This window comes from Dromiciops gliroides, chromosome 2, assembly GCF_019393635.1.
Source record: "Dromiciops gliroides isolate mDroGli1 chromosome 2, mDroGli1.pri, whole genome shotgun sequence".
In the NCBI taxonomy this organism is placed as follows: domain Eukaryota; kingdom Metazoa; phylum Chordata; class Mammalia; order Microbiotheria; family Microbiotheriidae; genus Dromiciops; species Dromiciops gliroides.
Genome location: NC_057862.1, coordinates 480925626 through 480942394, shown reverse-complemented (window position 1 = coordinate 480942394; position 16769 = coordinate 480925626). Strand labels below are relative to the sequence as shown.

General features: G+C 36.1%; 1 pseudogene; it reads right to left on the bottom strand.

Annotated features, from left to right (window-relative positions):
* Positions 1–2387: 2387 nt before the first annotated feature.
* LOC122739160 lies at positions 2388–2888 on the bottom strand (annotated as a pseudogene).
* Positions 2889–16769: the final 13881 nt, after the last annotated feature.

The window sequence follows — 16769 nt, the reverse complement described above, 5'->3', positions numbered from 1 at the left end:
ACATGATTTCTTAATCTGATGTTTTTAGCTGTAAGAACATAATGATCTCACAGAGATTTTCCAATTACAGATCTCATTTTCAATCCTCAGTACATAAAAACCTCCCTTTTATCTCTTCACTGACTTCACCACTTCCACTACCCCACTCCCTACCCCCTCGCCTTCACTCTAAGGTACAATATGATCTGAAAGGTTATGTTTTTTCTGAAATGGATTGTCTTTGAAGTTTCTTGCTAATTTTCTTTCTTTGATCAAAATTTTATTTATTAAAAGAATGTACAAAGAATGAGAGGGAGAAAATGTCTCCAAAAAAATTCTGTGTAGAAAATTGTTTTCAGATAGTAACAATAGTTAGACAGCTCATGGGAAGCTCTTTGAGATTTTTTCTGTGGCTTTACATTTATATTTTATTTAGACATCATCTTTTGAACCCATTTCAAACACACATAACATAATTATGATATATAAATAGGAAGCTAGGTAGTGCTAAAGAGAGAGTGTTGGACCTGCCTTTAGGAAGACCTGAGTTCTTCAAATCCCACCTTAGACACTTGCTAGCTATGTGATCCTGGGCAACTCTCTTAACCCTGTTTGCCACAGTTTCTACATCTGTAAAATGAACTTGAGAAGAAAATGACAAACTGCTCCTGTATCTTTGTCAAGAAAACCCCAAATGGAATCACAAAGAATCAGACTTGACTGAAAAATGATATATAACAATAAATTGTCTGTGTGTATGTGTGTGTATACACACACAATTAATATACACATATGAACAATTTATGTAGAGACATTTACACACACACACACACACACACATATATATATATATATTTTTTTTTTCAAATGGGTTTAAATGCATTTTATTTTAGACCACCTACGTGACATGTTTTTAAAAGCAATGCCTCCACTCCAAATAAATCAAGGTCAAAAACTAATGAGTAAAGGTCAAGATTACACCAGTTCTAGTTTGTCCAAGTCTTGGTGTTATATAGATTGCAAAAAGCAAAAGTTAGGTATGATGACAGGTGAATCAAAGTGTAAAAATTATTATTAACTGTATATAATCTGAAAACTTATAACTCAAATTAGCTGGTTGTCTAATTTGTAAACTCCTGGTTGGCTAGCTATCTGACTGCTATTAATTTAATATGGGAAGAGCCAGTTGGGAGGTTCCCCCTCCCCCACTGCCTCCCAGACTGATAGAAAAAAGATTAAAAACAAGCTCCTTTCACTAAAAGCCAATACCAGGGGGGCAGCTAGGTGGTACGGTGGACAAAGCACCAGCCTTGGGTTCAGGAGGACTGGAGTTCAAATCTGACCTCAGACACTTGACACTTACTAGCCGTGTGACCCTGAGCAAGACACTTAACCTTCATTGCCCCTCGCAAAAAAAAAAAAAAAAAAAAAAAAAAAAAAAAAAAAGCAAATACCAGGGTTTATTGAGGTGAACCAATTTAGAAATAAGAATAGAAAAAAATAGGGGCAGCTAGATGGCGCAGTGGATAGAGCACTGGCCCTGGAGTCAGGAGTACCTGAGTTCAAATCCGGCCTCAGACACTTAACACTTACTAGCTGTGTGACCCTGGGCAAGTCACTTAACCCCAATTGCCTCACTAAAAACAAAAAACAAACAAACAAACAAACAAACAAACAAAAAAAGAATAGAAAAAAATAGAATAATACGACCTGACTGCGTGTTTAACTTTCTCCCTGCCGCCATGAACTTTCCTCCCTCAAATCTCACCTGTAGGTATGGCTGGCAGGCTGCCACCACCACCTTCACTCCCTGTCTCTGTGTGCTCCATCCTTTCTGTGGCCCTGCCCTTGCTCTACCATAGTGTCCCCCTTCTCAATTGGTCCTATCACTGTCAGTCCTGCCCACTAACTTCTTCACTACTTCTTTTGTCCCCATTTTCACTGCTCTGCTCCTTTCTCCATCTGTCTCTGTAGTGTTCCCCCTTCTCAGTCCTTGTTGTAGCTCCTTCAGTCCTGCTCCCTTTCACTCTTCCTATCCGCCCCCCTAAGTCTCTACCCCCAGGCTATATAGGCCTTCTTTCTCTCAGAAACCTGGGCTCTGGCTGCCCATGCCACCCAAGCTAATTCACTGGCCACACCCAAGGGAGGCTGAGGCACAGAGCCTCTGTGCAGGATGCACCTGGAGCTGGGGGGCTGGGTGGAGGAAGGTGGCACATGCCCTGAGGCCCTTCGTGCACATCCCAGACAAGCAGGGCATGGGCTGGGCGTGGCACACAAGGCTTATGTGCCTGGGGCGATTTCAAGGAGAGCAGTAGCACTGGGGGAGGGGATGAAAGTTTGGGGCACCCAAAGCTAATTTTAGCTGCTTACAAAAGTAATCAGCTGAATTTGTTAACATTTCCCCATTTCTAAACATCCTTAAAGAAAATCATATATGGCATCACACCATCTTCATGGAAGTCTAAGAGAGTCCCCATGCCATCTGGATTCATGTTTTTGCCTATGAAGAATTGATAGTTTTTAAAATTATCAAGGATTTGTTTGACTTGTTCTGCAGCTCCCATTATAAAAGGTTTTACTCTATCTGACTTGTACTTTGCAAGTCTGCTTCTAATTGATTTCATATAGTTTTTTATGTAGTTTTTGTGCAATTCTTTTGTGAAATGAGTTTTTTTTCAGATAATGGTTTATTACTATGTCAACTACAGTGAATATAGTGGCATCTGTTCCTTCACCCTCAGGACCTTCAGCAGAGGCATTTTCACCAATGAATAAATCATACCCTCTGTCCTACTGACTATATTCCCCTTAACCTCCAGGAACACCCCATCTTCAATCTCCTGGATCTTGTTGGAGAACATCTCCTCATGACTGATGAGGTGCCAGTAAATGATCATGGTGGCAGAAGGAGGGAGGCGGTTGTTGTAGTTGTAGTGCTGCTGGGCCCTGAGCTTGGTGTGAGCCTCATTCCGTCAGAGCAGCAACTTGGAGGGAGGGGGGAGCAACCGGAAAAGCAACATTTATATTTATAATTATTTTTACATAATTTATATATATAGAATAAAATAATATGCATGTATATGTGTATACACTATAAATGTGTACATATATTCATACACACACCATACATAGACACATACATACATACATACATACATATATATATAGTGTGTTTATGTGTGTGTTTGTCTCTATGAAGGGCTAGGAAATAAAAAGGAAATGTGTTGTAACAAGTTCTATATTGCAAAGCAGCTAGATCGCACAGTAGATAAGAATGTTATACTTGGAATAAGGAAGACCCAAGTTCAAATTTTGCCTGTTGAACTTTTCAGATGTAAGATCCTGGGCATATCCCTTAGCTTCTACCTATCTATGTTTCATCATCTATACAATGGGAGACATAATAGCACCTATGCTCCTAATGTAAGGATTAAATGAGATAATATTTGTAAAGCACTTAGCAGAGTGTCTGGTGTATATTAAGTGCTATATGAATGTTACCTGGTTTTTATTACTATACAGTCTACATATTTGAATATAGTTGACACTATTCTCTCTCATCTACCTCTTACACAAGAGATCATTCTTTCTCCTTCTATTTTGCGGGTTCATCACCATCATCACACACATACATGGAGATAGATGTATATAGATGTATCTACATGTATATCTAGAGAGATGGTTAGATATATGATAAGTTGGGATACCACCATCCTGATTGTAGGTATATCCAAAGTCTCCTCTTCTATTTCTCTCACTCCTCTCTGACTTGGTAAGCACATTAGCTCCCATGTGTTTAATTATACTTTCTATGAAGTTGACTTGATTGAGGTAACAAACTATATATCACAAGTTCAATATGTTCCTAACTGAACTAATACTGGTCCCCCAATATTTTCTTCTTCTAAATTCTCTTTTTCTGTTGAGGGTACTACCATCCTTCCAGCTGAACTAGTTTGAAATATATTTGATTGATTATCAGATCTCCAAATTTCTATCTCCACAACATCACTGACATTTCCTTATTTCTATTCACATGACCCCACAATAGTTCAGGCCCTTATTTCCTCTAATCTGAGTTATTGCAATAGCTTATTGATTATAGTCCCCTTCTTATCCAAAATAACCCAAATAATCTCCAAGGACTACATAGGATATCTAGGATCAAATAAAAGGTCTTATGACCAACTTTGCCTCTTTGTTGTACCTTACACAATACATTCTTTTTGTTTTTTGTTCCTTCTTTCTTTCCTTCTTTCTTTCTTTCTTCCTTCCTTTCTTTCTTTCTTTCTTTGGTGGGGCAATGGGGTTAAGTGACTTGCCCAGGATCACACAACTAGTAAGTGCCAAGCTTCTGAGGCCAGATTTGAACTCAGGTCCTCCTAAAACCAGGACTGGTGCTTTATGCACTGTGCTACTTAGCTGACCCCACATAAGACATTCTATCATCCGTGTCCATGCCTTTGCATTAGTTCTTCTCCAGTCTGGATTGTACTTAATCCTTAATCTTTAAAGGTTATCATATAAATATTTTTACTTCCTTCAAGTCTTAGCTCAAGCATCACTATTTATATAAAGACTTTTCCAAATCCACTTTTCCTCCATTGACTTACTAGTACATTTCCCCACAAATGTTATGTATATATTTATGTACATTTTTTTCTTCTAATAGTATTGAAGTTCCTTTCCGGCAGAGACTATTGTTTTCCTTTTTTTGTTTGTTTGTTTTTTGTTGTTTTTGCTTTTTTGTATCCTCAGTGCTGGCTACACAAGGACATATAGCATATCAAGTAATTTTATACATATAAAAAGTTATATCATTTATTGAATGACAACTATTTTATTTTTTCTTTTTCTTTTCTTTTTGGTTTGTATTTAATTTCACATCACTGCAGGTGTTTAATAAATGTTCGTTGATCACTTAGATATACTGCCTTGTTATTTTGCTATCTATTTCTTCAATCAATTCATGTAGGACAGAACTCTATGGCAGATCATCATAAAACTATAAAATAATTGTAGGAATATAAGCTAAAATTTAATTATTTTAGGTCCGCAAAATAATTTACACATATTATCTCATTGGTCTTCACAATAGCCACTTGAAGTAGGTGAAATTGTAATGCCTATATCACAGGTGAAGTATCTGTGGTTGAGAAAGTTTATGACCTTCTCATGGGGACAAAGCTAGTAAGTGTCTTATGCAGATTCCAAGCTCCCACCCTCTATGTACTCAATCATATATCTAATACTGATTCATTCATCTTTCACCAAGATGATGTAGCTAACCATGAATCATAGATGTGTTATCATCTAGTTTTCTTTTCTTAATATTGTCTAGAAGACAATAGTTCAAGTCTGTACAAACTGTATCTCCCATATTCCCATTATGTTCCAGTTTGGTAACACTGACCTGGAAAGTCTTATTCTTAATGAATTAATAAGGTATGTAGTGATTATTATTTTCCTTTCTAAATGTTTTGGAAATATTTTTAAGTCAGAAATAGTGACAGAAGGGTCATAATGAGATCCAGGAATACACACACATACATATATATACACACTTATACACAAATGTACATATATATATATATGTGTGTGTGTGTGTGTATATATATATACATATATGTATGTATACATACATACATACATATATATATATATATATATTCATTCTAAGAAAGGAACCTATCAGTAAACCTATTAAAGCAGTTTTAAGTGGATTTATTAGTTTGCTTGTCTTGGGGGTTTTTTCTGTGTTTCTTGGTTTTTGGTTTTTTTACCAAATAACACTTCCTAGACATGGTTTTAGTGGTTGAAATCTATTACCACTGCATTTATTCCTTTAGCGGTTTTAAAATCTATAGCTTTAAACATAAATGGAAACTAAGGCATTTTTTCTCAAACAGATTTTCAATATAACTACAGTCCCTCAGCAAATTTACACTCTACCCTTATTTGAACATTTTGTCTAAATTGTCTATTAATTCTGAGGTATTAGCCTACTAAACTAAGAATCTTGCCTATTGAGAAACTGTTCTAAATCAAAACATCCTACCATTATAGTCACTTATTTTTCAATTAGCTCAGACTACAAATCTGATTTATTGTTCAGTTTTCATATTTTGGAAAGCTTTGCCATTCATCATTAAATTAATTTTGGTGTTTCTTAATCTAGCTCCTGCACATTTTGAGTTTTAATTTACTTCCCATTATTTTTACATTTTTTTTCATCAAAAGAAAAAAAAAATCTTTCATTTTGAACTTGCAAAATCAGCACCCAATTTCTAAGCTAAATATCTTCTCCTAATGTTTTTAATTTATGTAGGGGAGTTGGTGTTATACCATTTCCCAATCCAGAACGGTACCCATAATGTGACAAAAAGTTTTTAAATTAACTGAAAAGATGAAACCACATTGAGCAATCCCTTTATGAACTTTGAACTCATTTCTCTGATGGAATTAAAGGAAGAAAACTTATTAATCACAACACTGAAGGCTTTAAATAGTTGTCTGGGGAATGGTAGATGTTGCAAACTATGAACTTCCTGTGGAGAAGAACTTTGAAGAGGAAAAGAAGGTTATTTTTCTCCTCCACCTACCATCAGGTGCCTTGTTTTTAAGGGGAGCAGCTCCATTAGTCAGAGATACAACACATAGCAGAGAGCAGAGAAACACAATCCAAACAGAAACAGATAACTAGAGAAATTAAATTTAGGGAGTGTTTCAATGGAGTCTGATCCCTGGTAGCACAGAAGAGTTAGATTCTGGTGAGGAATAGACTGGAATCCTGAGGAATCAGCATGGCAGAAACTAGATATAGACCAACATCTCATACCATATAGTAAAATAAGGTCAAAATGGGTACATGATTTACTCATAAAGAATGATACCATAAGCAAATTAAGAAAGTATGGAATTGTTTATCTGTCAGATTTATTGGCCAGGGAAGAATTTAGAACCAAAGAAGATATAGAGAATAAAATTAAATGTAAGAAAGATCATTTTGATTATATAAAATTGAAAAGCTTATTCACAAACAAAATTAATGCAACCAAGATTAAAAGGGAAGCAGAAAACTGAGAAAGATTTTTTGAAGCAAATATCTCTGATAAAGGCATCATTTCTCAAATATATAGAGAACTGAGTCAAATTTATAAAAATATAAGTCATTCCCCAACTGATAAATGGTCAAAGGTTATGAACAGTTTTCAGACAAAGCAATCAAAGCTATCTGTAATCATATGAAAAAAATGCTACAGATCACTATTAATCAGAGAAATGCAAATTAAAACAACTCTGATGTATTACCCCACACCTATCAGAGTAGCAAATTTAGCAAAAATGGAAAATATTAGATGTTGGAGAGGATGTGGGAAATCTGGGACTCTAATTCACTGATGGTGGAGTTGTGAAAAGGTCCAACCATTCTGGAGAGCAATTTGCAACTATGACCAAAGGGCTATAGAACTGTGATCCAGCAATACCACTTCTAGGTTTATATCCCAAAGATATCCCCCAAAAGAGAAAACACCTACTTGCACAAAAATATTGATGTGGTTGATTATGTAAATAGTTTTCCTAATGTTGAACCAGCCCTGCATTCCTGGTATAAATCCCACTTGGTCATAGTGTATTATACTGGTGATCACTTGTTGCAATCTCCTTGCTAATATTTTATTTAAGATTTTTGCATCGATATTCATTAGGGAAATTGGTCTGTAATTTTCTTTCTCTGTTTTGGCTCTGCCTGGTTTAGGGATTAAGACCATATTTGTGTCATAAAAGGCGTTTGGTAGAACTCCTTCTTCACCTATTTTTCCAAATAATTTGATACTCCAAGACCCACCTGGAGATTAATCGAGACTGATTGAATCAAGTGAGAGTGATTGGCTGCTGATTAAGCCTACAAGTTAATTGGATTGTAATCACCCCTGGCTAGCCCTTAAGAAGGTATTGTTCTCAGCCATTAATGAACTCCCTAAGAAAAAATCCCCAGGGCCAGATGGGTTTACAGGTGAATTCTACCAAGCATTTAAAGAACAATTAATTCCAATATTATACAAATTATTTGAAAAAATAGGTGAAGAAGGAGTTCTACCAAATTCATTTTATGACACAAATATGATGATGATACCAAAACCAGGCAAAGCAAAAACAGAGAAAGAAAATTATAGACAATTTCCCTAATGAATATTGATGCTAAAATCTTAAATAAGATATTAGCAAGGAGATTACAGCAAGTGATCACCAGGATAATACACTATGACCAGGTGGGATTTATACCAGGAATGCAGGGCTGGTTCAACATTAGGAAAACTATTAACATAATCAACCACATCAATAAGAAAACCAACCAAAATCATATGCTTAACTCAATAGATGCAGAGAAAGCTTTTGACAAAGTACAACACCCATTCCTAATAAAAACACTAGAGAGTTTAGGAATAGGTGGAACTTTCCTTAGAATAATAAACAGTATCTACCTAAAGCCATCAGCAAGTATTATATTCAATGGAGATAAATTAGAGGCCTTCCCAATAAGATCAGGGGTGAAACAGGGATGTTCATTATCACCCCTATTATTTAATATTGTCCTAGAAATGTTAGTTTTAGCAATCAGAGAAGAGAAAGGAATTAAAGGAATTAGAATAGGCAAGGAGAAAACAAAACTATCACTCTTTGCAGATGATATGATGGTATACTTAAGGAATCCTCGAGAATCAAGTCAAAAATTACTTGAAACAATTAACAACTTTAGCAAAGTAGCAGGATGTAAAATAAATCCACATAAATCATCAGCATTTCTATACATGACAAACAAAGTCCAGCAGCAAGAGATAGAAAGAGAAATTCCATTTAAAGTAACGGTAGATAATATAAAATACTTGGGAGTCTACTTGCCAAGACAAACCCAGGAACTCTATGAACACAACTACCAAACACTCTTCACACAAATCAAATCAGATCTAAATAATTGGAAAGATATCAATTGCTCATGGATAGGCAGGGCTAATATAGTAAAAATGACAGTACTGCCTAAATTAAGTTACTTATTCAGTGCCATACCAATCAGACTACCTAAAAATTATTTTATACAGCTAGAAAAAATAATAACAAAATTCATCTGGAAAAACAAAAAATCAAGAATATCCAGGGAAATAATGAAAACAAAATTACAGGAAGGTGGGTTAGCGGTACCAAACCTGGAGCTTTACTATAAAGCGGCAGTCATCAAAACTATCTGGTACTGGCTAAAAAATAGAGTGGTAGATCAATGGAATAGGCTAGGCTCAGGAAATGCAGTAGTAAATGACACTAATAATGTAGTGTTTGATAAACCCAAAGACTCCAGCTTCTGGGATAGGAATTCAGTATTTGACAAAAACTACTGGGAAAACTGGAAGATAGTATGGCAGAAATTAGGCATAGACCAACATCTGACACCTTATGCTAAAATAAGGTCAAAATGGATACATGATTTAGACATAAGAGGTGATACCATAGGTAAATTAGGAGAGAAAGGAATAGTCTACCTATCAGATCTTTGGAAAGGAAAACAGTTTATGACCAAACAAGAGGTAGAGTATATTATAAAATGCAAAATGGATGGTTTTGATTATATTAAATTAAAAAAATTTTGTACAAACAAAAGCAATGCATCCAAAATTAGAAGGGAGGCAGAAAGCTGGGAAACAATTTTTGAGGCCAGCGCTTCTGATAAAGGTCTCATCTCTAAAATATATAGGGAACTAAATCAAATTTATAAGAATCCAAGTCATTCCTCAATTGAGAAATGGTCAAAGGATATGAACAGGCAGTTTTCTGATGAAGAAACCAAAGCTATCTATTCCCATATGAAAAAAATGCTCTAAATCTCTAATGATTAGAGAGATGCAAATTAAAACAACTCTGAGGTACCACCTGACACCTATCAGATTGGCTAAAATGACACAAAAGGAAAATAATAAATGTTGGAGAAGCTGTGGAAAAATTGGAACACTAATTCATTGTTGGTGGATCTATGAACTGATCCAACCATTCTGGAGAGCAATTTGGAATTATGCCCAAAGGGCGATAAAGCTGTGCATACACTTTGACCCAGCAATTCCAATTTTAGGTCTTTTTCCCAAAGAAATCATGGAAAGGGGAAAGGGACCCACATGTACAAAAATATTTATAGCTGCTCTTTATGTAGTAGCAAGGAATTGGAAGTTGAGGGGGTGCCCATCAATTGGGGAATGGCTGGACAAGTTGTGGTATATGAATACAATGGAATACTATTGTGCTGTAAGAAATGATGAGCAGGAGGAGTTCAGAGAAAACTGGAGGGTCTTACGTGAGCTGATGATGAGTGAGATGAGCAGAACCAGAAGAACATTGTACACAGTATCATCAACATTGAGTGTTGACCTATTGTGATGGACTATATTCTTCTCACCAATGCAATGGTACAGAAGAGTTCCAGGGAACTCATGATAGTAAAGGATCTCCAAATCCAGGAAAAAAAAAAAAAGAACTGTGGAGTATAGATGCTGAATGAACCATACTATTTCTTTTGTTTTTGGTGCTGTTGTTTTTTTTTTTTCTATTTTGAGGTTTTGCATCATTGCTCTGATTTTTTCTCTTATAAGAGGTCTAATGCAGAAATAGGATTAATGATATTATGTGTATATATATATATATATATATGTGTATATATCTATATCTATATCTATATGCATATGTATATAGATATATAGATATAACCTATATCAGATTACCTGCTGTCTAGGCGAGGGGGAATTGAGGGAAGGGAGGGAGAAAAATCTGAAATTGTAAAGCTTGTATAAACAAAAGTTGAGAACTATCTTTACATGTAACAGAAAAAATAAAATACCTTATATGTAAAATTAACAAAAAAAGAAGGTATTGTTCTCAGAAACTAGACTGTGAACTCAACTTGAGAACACCTTCAAAGCCAATGGATTTGGATGACACCAACCAATCACCTTGAAGCAGTGTGTAAGGACCGCCTCTGTTCCAGAACTATAAAAAAGCTTCCACAGTCAGCTTGAGAAGTGGTTCCTGATTAAAACAGGCTCGTGGGAGAGCTCCTGATTAAAGCAGACTTGTGGAGGAGGACTTCAGGAAGAACCCAACCAAGCTGGAACTCTAGGCTAGGTAAGACTTCTTCTTCATAACCTTCTGAACTCTTTGTGAATACCTGGTATGCTTTAATAAATGAATAATACCCAAAGACTGGTGCTAAAGCTTTTAATTTAAGGTGACCACACATTAGATTTTTTAGACATCACAGTTAGATTTTTAAACTTCACACTTTTAATTAGATCTATTTTTGCTTTTGCTTTGTCTGAGATAAGAATTGCTACCCCTGCTTTTTTTGACGTCAACTAAAGCATAATATATTTTGCTCCAAACTTTTACCTTTATTCTGTGTGTATCTCTCTGCTTCAAATATGTTTCTTGTAAACAACATATTCTAGGATTCTGATTTTTAATGCACTCTTCTATTTGCTTCAGTTTTATGGCAGAATTCATCCCATTGACATTTACAGTTAAAAGTATTTAATGTTTATTTCCCTCCATATTTTTTCCCCTTTTTTTGAACTCCTTTTTCCTTTCTTTCACCCTATTCCACTTGACCAGTGTTTTGCTTCTGACCACTGCCTCCCTCAATCTGCCCTCCCTTTTATCAGCTGCACTTCTTTTTCTTGGCCCTTTTTCCCCCACTTGTGCCCTCCTTTCTATCAATACTACCCTTTTTGCCCTTCCCCTTTTGTTTCCTTAAAGAGTAAGCTAAGTTTCTTTATACAAATGGGAGTGTATTTTATTCACTCCCTGAACAAAATCTGGTGAGAGTAAGGTTGCAACAAAGCCCACCCCTCCCTTCTTTCCCTCTACTGCAATGGGTTCTTTTTGTGCCTCTTCATATGATTTAATTAACTCCATTCCATATCCCCTTTCCTCTTCTCCCCCTAGTCTTCTTTTATTCTGCCCCTTAAATTTCTTTATATTATCACATCAAAGTTGATTTAATAACAATACCTTAACAGAGATACAGATCCCAAGAGTTAAAAGTATTATCTTCCCTCATAGGGACACAAGCAGATTAACATCATTGAACAACCTTCCCCCCCCCACCTTGATTACCTGTTTATATTTCTCTAGAGTCTTGTATTTGGAGATCAAATTTTCTGGTAAGTTCTGGTCTTTTTCTCAGGAAGCCTTAGAAGTCCCCTAATTCATTGAATGTCCATCTTTTCCTGTGAAAGAGAATGATCAGTTTTGCTGGGTTGTTGATCATGAGGTGTAATCCAAGCCCCTTTGCCTTCCTGAATATCATATTCTGAGCCCTGTGATCCTTTAATGTTGAAGCTGCTGAGTCCTGTGCAATCCTGACTGTGGCTCGATGATATTTAAATGGTTTCTTTCTGACTGCTTGGGGTATTTTATCCTTCACCTGATAATTCTGGGATTTGGCTACAATATTCCTTGGTGTTACTTTTGGGGTCTCTTTCATGAGATGATTGGTGTATTATTTCAATGATGATTTTTTCCTCTGATTATGCAATTGCAGGGAAGTTTTCCTTGATAATTTCCTGGAATATGGTGTCTTGACTCTTTTCTTGATCATGGCTTTCAGGTAGTCCAATAATTCTGAGATTCCCTCTCCTAGATCTATTTTCCAGGTCAGTTCTTTTTCCCATGAGGTATTTCACATTTTCTTCTATTTTTTTCAGGAATTTTTGTTTTTTTATTATTCTGCTCAACAAATTCTTGGTGTCTCATGGAGTTATCAGCTTCCATCTTCTCAGTCTTAATTTTTAAGGCCTTATGTTCCTCACTTCTTTTTCCATTTGGCCAATTGTATTTTTAAGGAATTATTTTCCTCAGTCAATTCTTGTGCTTCTTTTTGCAGTGTAATTCTCATTTCTCTCATTTCTTTTTTCCATTTTTTGTTCTACCTCTCTTATTGGGTTTTAAAAGCCTTTTTGAGCTCTTAAATGACTTTTTGGTCTTGAGACAAGATCAACTTCCCACTTGAGTCTTCACTTGTAGGCATTTTGACCAACTCATCTAAGTTTGAGTTTGGGTCTTTCCTTTCACCATAGAAGTTGTCCATGCTATGAGTCCTTTTTTGTTTTTGGCTCATGTTATAGGCTATTTTTAAACTTATAAAGTTGAAGTCTGCTCCTGGGGCATAGGGTTCACTGTTGGAAATGTCTTACTGCTCTCAACTGCCCCACTATCAGCTTTGTCAAGTTGTAGCAGTGCCAAGCTTTCCACTGACCCCAGCTTTGCTGAGGTGAGCTGCCAGCTGAGACCAGTAGTTCTGAACCACCCTCCCCTTTCACCCAGGTGAGACAGACCTTTCCTGGAGTCTTCTAAATTATCTCGAGTAGTAGGACTGTGTCTCTCTTTTTGTAGGTTCTGTAGTTTCAGAATCTGTTTAGAGGCTTGATTTAATGTTGTTTTTGAGGGAAATATGGGAAAGCTCATGCAAGTTCCTAGCTTCTATCTGCCATCTCAGTTCTGCCCCTGGAACTCAGCTACCGTTTCTAAAGTATGCCCTTTTTATACTGATTAGATGGGCTCTATAGTCATGGATCTTCTTTTACAGATTGGCACTTTTAAAACAATGGGGCCTTTCTGAACTTGGGAATTCCTATCTATTATTACTATCATTTTTGCTGTCTGCATGCTTGAGGGAAAATGTTTCAGGGAAATCACAAATATAATACTAATCCATTTTGTCTTAAAATGAGTTTTACTTAGGGATTTGGACTATTCCCCAGGCAGTTAGAAGGGGGAACATATTCTTGCAACAGACATCTGCAGTGATAGTTAAATGTTAATAGAATACATGGATATGTATGAAATGTATTCAATAGGTTAGTGAACCCTGAATTTTAAATATCATAAACTACATCCAATTATATCTTTCTTTAAATGTTTAATGTATTATGTACCCATTTGCTGCCATTCTCCCTGCCCTACAGAGACCTCCAGAGCTGGCCCAAATCATTAAGTTCTCTTTGAAGTCACTCAGTGCTCCAGGCATAGATGAGCTAGTCAGGGATGTGGAATGAGACAAGAAGTAGGAACCTGTATAATTGCAGTGATTGTAATTTTGTAATTTTTTGCTGCCCTAAACCTTTCCCTGGGAACCAAAATTAATGCAAAATATTCTCATTCTACTCTCAGGGGAATAGGGAAGAGAAGGGCATAATTGAAACCTTGTAAAACTATTTTCACAAGTAAAACCAAAAAGGAACACTTGCTTTCATCTTGTGGCCCCACCTTAGTTTGGTCTTAAATTACTAACATTTCTCTGCAGCTCCTCAGGCTTTCTCTCTAAGATCCCTTGTGCCCAACAGAGGAAACTGAATTCCAATAATCTAGGTTATTTATTACCTACTCAGGTTGGTGATTTTAATATATATATATGCCTTTTGCTTCTTTTGGAAGAAGCTGTGTTGTTAGTGTTGGTGTAATCATTGTACAAAAATCTGGGATATACAGGATATTTCCTGCAATATTTATAATATTCAGAGAAAAAGAAAGAAATATTTTTAATAGAAAAGGTCTAACCACAAAAATGAATCTTTACAGTTTACTCCTTAGATACTCCCTACATGAGCAGTTTTGGCAAATAGTCAAATAATTCAGAAAAAAAATATATACCTGGCAATGGAGCAAGGAAAAAGTCAGGGTCATACTTAGCAATGGGGGAACAGATAAGTAAAGTACTTTGCAAAATTTGAAGCACTATATGAATGCTAGGTATTATGATTATGATTACTAACTTTTAATGAGTTCAGAGTACTAGTACAGGTTAACACTAACAAAAGCAGTTAGGAAAAGGATCATGCAGTTGGGATTCCCTAGGGGAATATGGAAACAGAATTATTATAGTTATTTAAAGAGAAAGAATTTCAGTTGCCAGTATTTGTAGAATTAATTTGCCTGCCCTTTCTTTTACTACTGTTGGGTTGTGGGGTGTTTTGTTTTTGTTTTTGTTTTAATGCTTGAGTGAGTGGAGATTTATAATGCAAGAGTGATATTCATGAATTCTTGTTGTTTTTCCACTCTAAATAGCACCCTCAGGGACCATTCCCAAGTAGAAGCCAAGTCACTTAGCTCTGAACTCCCTGCAATCATGCCTCCTCATATTCACCCCACCTTCATTCTATCCTGCCATAACATATATCACCACCCACCACCACCACTACCACTACCACCACAACCACCATCAACAACAACAACAACAAAGATTTACACAATGCTTACTTTGTGCCACTGTGCTAAGCATTTTACAATTATTGTCTTATTTGATCTGCATAATAACCCTGGAATGTAAGTGGTATTATTTTTCTCATTTTATAGATTAGAAAACTGAGGTACATAGAGTCTAAGTAACTTGTCCAGAGTTACACTGCCAGTAAATGTTTGATTTGAACTCAAATTTTCCTGATTCCAGGCTCAACGCTCTATCTACTTTCTTCCTCTTGTTCTAAGTATTCTTTTTTTTTTTTTTTTTTTTTTTTTTTTTTAGTGAGGCATTTGGGGTTAAGTGACTTGCCCAGGGTCACACAGGTAGTAAGTGTTAAGTGTCTGAGGCCGGATTTGAACTCAGGTACTCCTGAGTCACTGCGCCACCTAGCTGCCCCTTGTTCTAAGTATTCTAACTTTAAAAATACTTATTATTATTGCCTCTGGAAAGGCCCTATGAATAGATTGTTTTGTTGCTTCATCCACCATTTTTCTGACATCCTGGACCAAAACAACCTTTCTTACCTTCCATTGTCTTATATATGTTGTCCCTCCTTATTGAAATGTAAGCTCCTTTGAGCAATATCTGTCTTCTTTTTATACCTGTATTTTCCAAAGTTAGCAGAGTACTTGACACATAGTAAAATACTTAATAAATGTATTTTCATTGATTTTGGAAAGCTTCAGGAATGTGAACACGGTGATATCTATTTCCTATAGAGTCATGTTAAAGTTGAGGATCCTGGGTAACTGTAAAAACTGTAAAGTTAAGATATTTGTTTGAAGCTGTTGACAGGTGATTGCCTATTTCCACCACTACCTATTCTTCCATCAAGGTATGCTTGTGTGATGTTACTGAGATTCAGGCCCTGGGTGTGTTTGAAGAACAATTATGCGAAGAGACAAACAGAACCAAAGAACAAAGCATATGGATTACTTATTAAGTGTGTTCAAGGAATGAACTATGTTTGAATATAAAGTCAAGGTATTTTGTAAGAATAAAGTCATTTGATTGTGAAACCACTTTAAAGTTTTATATTCATTATATTGAGAATGGGTTCTAAGAGCACATCTCAGGCAAATTACCCTTTGTTGCTTTTAGAACTGATTAGAGGAGGTACTGGCCCCTGGGTCCTGGGTCTTGGGTGCCTAGATCCCCAATGTTAGCATTTGAGAGACCATGATAATTAAGTTGTAAATATCTCATTGCTATAATTATGAACACAGGGAAATATATATGTATATATGAATATATTATATATATGAGAGTATGTATATATGTGTGTATGCATGCATGTATGTATAATAAAAGAGTATGGTTGTAAGCACATGTGGGTACTTATGAGGAACCTTCTCTCATGTGGACATTGCTTTGTCTTGGAATGAGTCACAAAAGGAAGTAGTCTGGGGGCAGCTAGGTGGTGCAGTGGATAGAGCACCTGCCCTGGAGTCAGGAGTACCTGAGTTCAAATCCAGGCTCAGACACTTAACACTTACTAGCTGTGTGACCCTGG